Consider the following 8,175-nt stretch of genomic DNA (forward strand, 5'->3'; position numbering starts at 1 on the left):
AGAAAACTTCACCAACTAAGAAAAGTGATGGCCATAAATGTAGAAGAAGCTTAGAACACCTAAATGATTAGACCAGAAAAGAAAATCCTCTTGCCACATAATAATAAAAACACAGAACAAAGAAGCAATGTTAAATTCTTCGAAGTGAAAGACCAACATATATAAAGGCAGACCTATCAGAATTACACCAGACTTCTGAACAGACACACAAAATGCCAGAAGAGCTTGGAGAGAAGTCATGCAAAACCTGGGAGAACAAAAATGCCACTTGAGGCTACTATTCCCCGGAAAATTCTCAATTAACATAAATTGAAAAAAAACATATTCTAGGACAAAACCAAATTCAAAGAATATCTATCTACCAATCAGCCCTACAGAGGATTCTAGAAGGAACACTCCAACAATATATATATATATATATATATATATATATATATATATATATATATATATATATATATATATATACCTAAGGGGGGGCAAGATATCAATCATCTCATGTCAAAGTCAAAGGGAGATATTCACCTGCACATAATGCAATATAAAACAAAAACATAAGGGACCTAAAAAATCATCTATCTTTAATATCTTTCGATAACAATGTACTAAATTTATCTATAAAAAGACATAAGCTAAAAAACTGGATAGGCAAACAGGATCCATCATTCCTCTGTGTACAAGAAATTAATAGTTTCAACAGTGAAACTAATACAGGTTAGGAACCAAATGGATTTAACTGAAACATACAGAATATTTCTCCCTAAATCAAATGAATATAACTTCTCTGCACCTCATGGAACCTTTTCCATACCTGACCATATATTCGGTCACAAAACAAGGCCCAACTAATACAAGAAGATGGAAATTATCCTATGCATACTATGAGATCAGCTCAGACTAAGGTTGTTCTTCAATAATAACAAAAGCTACAGAAAACCCACATACACATGAAAACTGAACAACACTCTATTCAATGATAAATTGGTCAGGGAAGAAACCAAGAAATTAAAGACTTCCTGGAATTCAATGAAAATGATGATATAGTATACCCAAATTTATGGAAATCAATGAAAGCAGTGCTATGATGAAAACACAGAGCACTAAGTACTCTAGAAAAGGAATTGTAGAGTTCTACACTTGCAGCTTAACAAGACATCTTAGAGTCTAGAACAAAATGAAGCAAACACACCCAAGAATAATACATGGTAAGAAATAGTCAAACTCAGGCTGAAATCTCAAACAATGATAAACAAAGAGAATGATGCAAAGAATCAACAAAACCAAACCAGGATTTTTAAGAAAGCCAACATGATTGGAAAACACCTAGCCAAACTAAAGGGCCCAGAGACAGTTTCCAAATCAAAAAAAAAAAAAAAATCAGAACCGAAAAAGGATACATAACAACAGAAACGGGAGATTCAAAAAAATCATCAGATCCTACTACAATGCCTATACTCAACAAAACTGGAAAATGTAGATGAAACTGAGGATAGTCCAGACAGATACTACAAATCAACCTTAACTAAAGAGCAGGTAAATAATATAATCTAAATCAGCACATATCCTTTTAGGAAACATAAGAAGTTATTAAATACCTCCAAATTAAAAAAAGTCCAGGGCCATATGTCTTTAGTGCAGAATTCTACCAGACCTTCAAAGAATTAATAATACCAATATTCCTTAAATTACTCCATAAATACAAATAGCAGGAACACTATGTAATTCATTCGTTGAAGCCACAATTACTCTGACACCTAAACCACACAAGGAATCATAAAAAAGAACTTCAGACAAATTTCACTTATGAATATCAATTCAAAAATACTCAAAAATATTTTAGTAAACCGAATCCAAGAATACCTCAAAACTATTATTTACCACAATCTAGTAGGCTTCATCCCAGGGATGCAAGGTTAGTTCAATATATAAAAATCCATTAACATAACCCACTATAAAAACAAATTCAAAGTAAAAAAAATTCACATAATATCTCATTAGATGCTGTAAAAGCATTTGATAAAATGCAATACACTTTATGTTAAAAGTATTGTAGAGGTCAGTAATTCAAGGTCCATACCAAAACATAATAGCCATCAGAAGACAATAAATTAAATGGAGAGATACTGAAGCAATCCCACTACAATTGGGAAGAAGATGAGGATGCACACTCTCCCAATATTGATTCAATACAGTACTCAAAGCTCTAGCTAGGACAGTAAGACAACAAAAAAGAGATCAAGGGGATATAAATATGTAAAGAAGAATGAAAGATATGGCTAAATGCAGATGATATGATAGTATACAAAAGCAATCTCCAAAATTTTACCAGAGAACTTCTCCAGCTGATAATCAACTTCAACAAGGTGTCTAGATATATAATTATCTCAAATAAATCAGTAGCCTTTCTTTTTTACAAATAAAAATCAGGATGAGAAAGAATTTAAGAAAACTACTTTCTCACAATAGCGAAAAGTAGTATAACATACCTTGGGTTTACTCTAACCAAAAAAGTGAAAGATCAGTATGATAATAACTTCAAGTCTCTCAAGAAAGAAATTGAAGATCTCAGAAAAATCAGAGATCTCCCATGCTCATGAATTGGCAGAAGTAACTTAGTAAACATGGTCATCCTTCCAAAAGTAATCTACACAATGCAGTGCAATTCCCTATAAAATTCCATCACAAGTCTTCAAAGACACAGTAAAAGAATTTTTCAATATCATCAGGAAAAATAAAAATTCAGAATAGTGAAAACAATTTTTAAAAATAAAAGAAATCAACATCCCAGACCTCAAGGTCTACTACAGAGCAATAGTGATAAAAATTGCATCATATTTATACCGACACAGACTAGTTGATCAATAGAATAGAATTGAAGACCCAGAAATAAAACCATACACTTACTGACATTTGATCTTTGACATAGCAGCCAAAAAATATACAAGAGAACAAAACCATCTTCAATAAATGACACTGGTCTCACTAACAGTCTGCATGTAGAAAAATGAAAATAGATACATATTTGTCACCTTACAAAAAACTCAAGTTGAAGTAAATCAAATACTTCAATATAAAACCAAATACATTAATTGTAATAGAAGAGAAAGCGGGAAAGTTCTTCATACTCATAGTCCCAGGACAAAATTTCCTAAACAGAACCTCAGTAGCTCAGGCTCTAAGATCAAGAATTGATAAATAGGATCTCATGGAAAGATTCTGTAAGGCAAAAGACATAATCAGTAGGAAACCTTGGCAACCTGTAGATTGGGAAAAAATCTTTACTACTCTTACATCCAAAATATAATCAAGAAGCTGACCACCGAAAATACCAAACAACCCAATTAAAATATTGGTTATGGAACTCAACAGAATTCTTAACAGAGGCATTTCAAATGGCTGAAAAGCACTTAAAGAAATGTCCAAATTCCTTTGTGACCAGGAAAATGCAGTTTGACACAACCCTGATATCCTACCTTATACCAAAGAGAATGGCCAAAACTCAGGTGACAGTGTGTTAGTGAGGATGGGGAAAAAGAGGAACACTTATCTGTTTCTGCTGGGTTTGCAATCTGGTACAACTAATATGAAAATCAATGTGGAGGTTCCCTTGAGTATTGGAAATATTTCTCCATAAAAAGCCAGCTATATCACTACTGGGTATATACCTAAAAGATGCCCTCCATGTTACAGGGACATATGTTCCATTGTATTCACAGTGGCCTTCTTTTTGATATCCGGAAGCTGGAAACAACCCAGATATCCGACAGTGGAAGAATAGATAAAGAAACCTTGGTTCTTTCCCCAATGTAATACAACTGAGGCATTAAGAACAAGGGTGTGAAGGGGGGATGGATGGTGAGGGTAACAAAAAAAAAAAAAAAAAAAAAAAAAAAACCAATGACATTATGAGTTTTGCAAGCAAATGGATAGAACTAGAAAATATCAATCAGAGAGAGCCCGTGGGAAGCACCCCACGAGCGAACTTGAGCCTCGGGACCACAGGTAAGACCAACTTTTCCGCTGCAAGAAAGCTGCCTGGTGAGCTTGGGACACACGGAAGCAGAATTCCTCTAGGACCAGGCACGTTCTGTGTTTACCGGAAGTCCCACACCCGCGGATCCCGGCCCACAGCAGCTCTCTACTCCCAGACCCCGTGAGAGAGACCCAACCGCCAGGACAGGTGGGCACTCCTGAGGCTGCAGAGCGGAAGAGACCACCAACACTGCTCACCCCTGCCCACATCCCTGGCCCAAGAGGAAACTGTATAAGGCCTCTGGGCTCCCGTGGGGGAGGGCCCAGGAGCGGCAGGACCCCTGCCTGAGAAACCAGCGGAACCTGAAGGAAACAGACTGGATAAACAGTTCTCTGCACCCAAATCCCGTGGGAGGGAGAGCTAAACCTTCAGAGAGGCAGACAAGCCTGGGAAACCAAAAGAGACTGCTCTCTGCACACACATCTCGGATGCCAGAGGAAAAAGCCAAAGACCATCTGGAACCCTGGTGCACTGAAGCTCCCGGAAGGGGCGGCACAGGTCTTCCTGGTTGCTGCCGCTGCAGAGAGCCCATGAACAGCACCCCACGAGCGAACTTGAGCCTCGGGACCACAGGTAAGACCAAATTTTCTGCTGCAAGAAAGCTGCCTGGTGAACTCAAGACACAGGCCCACAGGAACAGCTGAAGACCTGTAGAGAGGAAAAACTACACGCCGGAAAGCAGAACACTCTGTCCCCATAACTGACTGAAAGAGAGGAAAACAGGTCTACAGCACTCCTGACACACAGGCTTATAGGACAGTCTAGCCACTGTCAGAAATAGCAGAACAAAGTAACACTAGAGATAATCTGATGGTGAGAGGCAAGCACAGGAACCCAAGCAACAGAAACCAAGAGTACATGGCACCATCGGAGCCCAATTCTCCCATCAAAACAAACATGGAATATCCAAACACACCAGAAAAGCAAGATCTAGTTTCAAAATCATTTTTGATCATGATGCTGGAGGACTTCAAGAAAGACGTGAAGAACTCCCTTAGAGAACAAGTAGAAGCCTACAGAGAGGAATCGCAAAAATGCCTGAAAGAATTCCAGGAAAACATAAATAAACAAGTAGAAGCCCATAGAGAGGAGACACAAAAATCCCTGAAAGAATTCCAGGAAAACATAAATAAACAAGTAGAAGCCCATAGAGAGTAGACACAAAAATCCCTGAAAGAATTCCAGGAAAACACAATCAAACAGTTGAAGGAATTAAAAATGAAAATAGAAGCAATCAAGAAAGAGCACATGGAAACAACCCTGGATATAGAAAACCAAAAGAAGAGACAAGGAGCTGTAGATACAAGCTTCACCAATAGAATACAAGAGATGGAAGAGAGAATCTCTGGAGCAGAAGATTCCATAGAAATCATTGACTCAACTGTCAAAGATAATGTAAAGCGGAAAAAGCTACTGGTCCAAAACATACAGGAAATCCAGGACTCAATGAGAAGATCAAACCTAAGATAATAGGTATAGAAGAGAGTGAAGACTCCCAGCTCAAACGACCAGTAAATATCTTCAACAAAATCATAGAAGAAAACTTCCCTAACCTAAAAAAAGAGATACCCATAGACATACAAGAAGCCTACAAAACTCCAAATAGATTGGACCAGAAAAGAAACACCTCCCGTCACATAATTGTCAAAACACCAAACGCACAAAATAAAGAAAGAATATTAAAAGCAGTAAGGGAAAAAAGTCAAGTAACATATAAAGGCAGACCTATCAGAATCACACCAGACTTCTCGCCAGAAACTATGAAGGCCAGAAGATCCTGGACTAATGTCATACAGACCCTAAGAGAACACAAATGCCAGCCCAGGTTACTGTATCCAGCAAAACTCTCAATTAACATTGATGGAGAAACCAAGATATTTCATGACAAAACCAAATTTACACAATATCTTTCTACAAATCCAGCACTACAAAGGACAATAAATGGTAAAGCCCAACATAAGGAGGCAAACTATACCCTAGAAGAAGCAAGAAACTAATCGTCTTGGCAAAAAAACAAAGAGAATGAAAGCACACAAACATAACCTCACATCCAAATATGAATATAACGGGAAGCAATAATCACTATTCCTTAATATCTCTCAATATCAATGGCCTCAACTCCCCAATAAAAAGACATAGATTAACAAACTGGATACGCAACGGGGACCCTGCATTCTGCTGCCTACAGGAAACACACCTCAGAGACAAAGACAGACACGACCTCAGAGTGAAAGGCTGGAAAACAACTTTCCAAGCAAATGGACAGAAGAAGCAAGCTGGAGTAGCCATTCTAATATCAAATAAAATCAATTTCCAACTAAAAGTCATCAAAAAAGATAATGAATGACACTTCACATTCATCAAAGGAAAAATCCACCAAGATGAACTCTCAATCCTAAATATCTATGCCCCAAATACAAGGGCACCTACATACATGAAAACAACCTTACTAAAGCTCAAAACACACATTGCACCTCACACAATAATAGTGGGAGATTTCAACACCCCACTCTCATCAATGGACAGATCATGGAAACAGAAATTAAACAGTGATGTCGACAGACTAAGAGAAGTCATGAGCCAAATGGACTTAACGGATATTTATAGAACATTCTGTCCTAAAGCAAAAGGATATACCTTCTTCTCAGCTCCTCATGGTACTTTCTCCAAAATTGACCATATAATTGGTCAAAAAACGGGCCTCAACAGGTACAAAAAGAAAGAAATAATCCCATGCGTGCTATCGGACCACCACGGACTAAATCTGGTCTTCAATAACAATAAGGGAAGAATGCCCACATATACGTGGAAATTGAACAATGCTCTACTCAATGATAACCTGGTCAAGGAAGAAATAAAGAAAGAAATTAAAAACTTTTTAGAATTTAATGAAAATGAAGGTACAACATACCCAAACTTATGGGACACAATGAAAGCTGTGCTAAGAGGAAAACTCATAGCGCTGAGTGCCTGCAGAAAGAAACAGGAAAGAGCATATGTCAGCAGCTTGACAGCACACCTAAAAGCTCTAGAACAAAAAGAAGCAAATACACCCAGGGGGAGTGGAAGGCAAGAAATAATCAAACTCAGAGCTGAAATCAATCAAGTAGAAACAAAAAGGACCATAGAAAGAATCAACAGAACCAAAAGTTGGTTCTTTGAGAAAATCAACAATATAGATAAACCCTTAGCCAGACTAACGAGAGGACACAGAGAGTGCGTCCAAATTAACAAAATCATATATGAAAAGGGAGACATAACTACAGATTCAGAGGAAATTCAAAAAATCATCAGATTTTACTATAAAAACCTATATTCAACAAAACTTGAAAATCTTCAGGAAATGGACAATTTCCTAGACAGATACCAGGTATCGAAGTTAAATCAGGAACAGATAAACCAGTAAAACAACCCCATAACTCCTAAGGAAATAGAAGCAGTCATTAAAGGTCTCCCAACCAAAAAGAGCCCAGGTCCAGACGGGTTTAGTGCAGAATTCTATCAAACCTTCATAGAAGACCTCATACCAATATTATCCAAACTATTCCACAAAATTGAAACAGATGGAGACCTAACGAATTCCTTCTACGAAGGCACAATTACTCTTATACCTAAACCACACAAAGACACAACAAAGAAAGAGAACTTCAGACCAATTTCCCTTATGAATATCGATGCAAAAATACTCAATAAAATTCTGGCAAACCGAATTCAAGAGCACATCAAAACAATCATCCACCATGATCAAGTAGGCTTCATCCCAGGCATGCAGGGATGGTTTAATATACGGAAAACCATCAACGTGATCCATTATATAAACAAACTGAAAGAACAGAACCACATGATCATTTCATTAGATGCTGAGAAAGCATTTGACAAAATTCAACACCCCTTCATGATAAAAGTCCTGGAAAAAATAGGAATTCAAGGCCCATACCTAAACATAGTAAAAGCCATATACAGCAAACCAGTTGCTAACATTAAACTAAATGGAGAGAAACTTGAAGCAATCCCACTAAAATCAGGGACTAGACAAGGCTGACCACTCTCTCCATACTTATTCAATATAGTTCTTGAAGTTCTAGCCAGAGCAATCAGACAACAAAAGGAGATCAAGGGGATACAGATTGGAAAAGAAGAGG

The sequence above is a fragment of the Rattus norvegicus genome, chromosome 8 (genome assembly GCF_021556685.1).
Source record: "Rattus norvegicus strain SHRSP/BbbUtx chromosome 8, alternate assembly SHRSP_T2T, whole genome shotgun sequence".
NCBI classification, from domain to species: domain Eukaryota; kingdom Metazoa; phylum Chordata; class Mammalia; order Rodentia; family Muridae; genus Rattus; species Rattus norvegicus.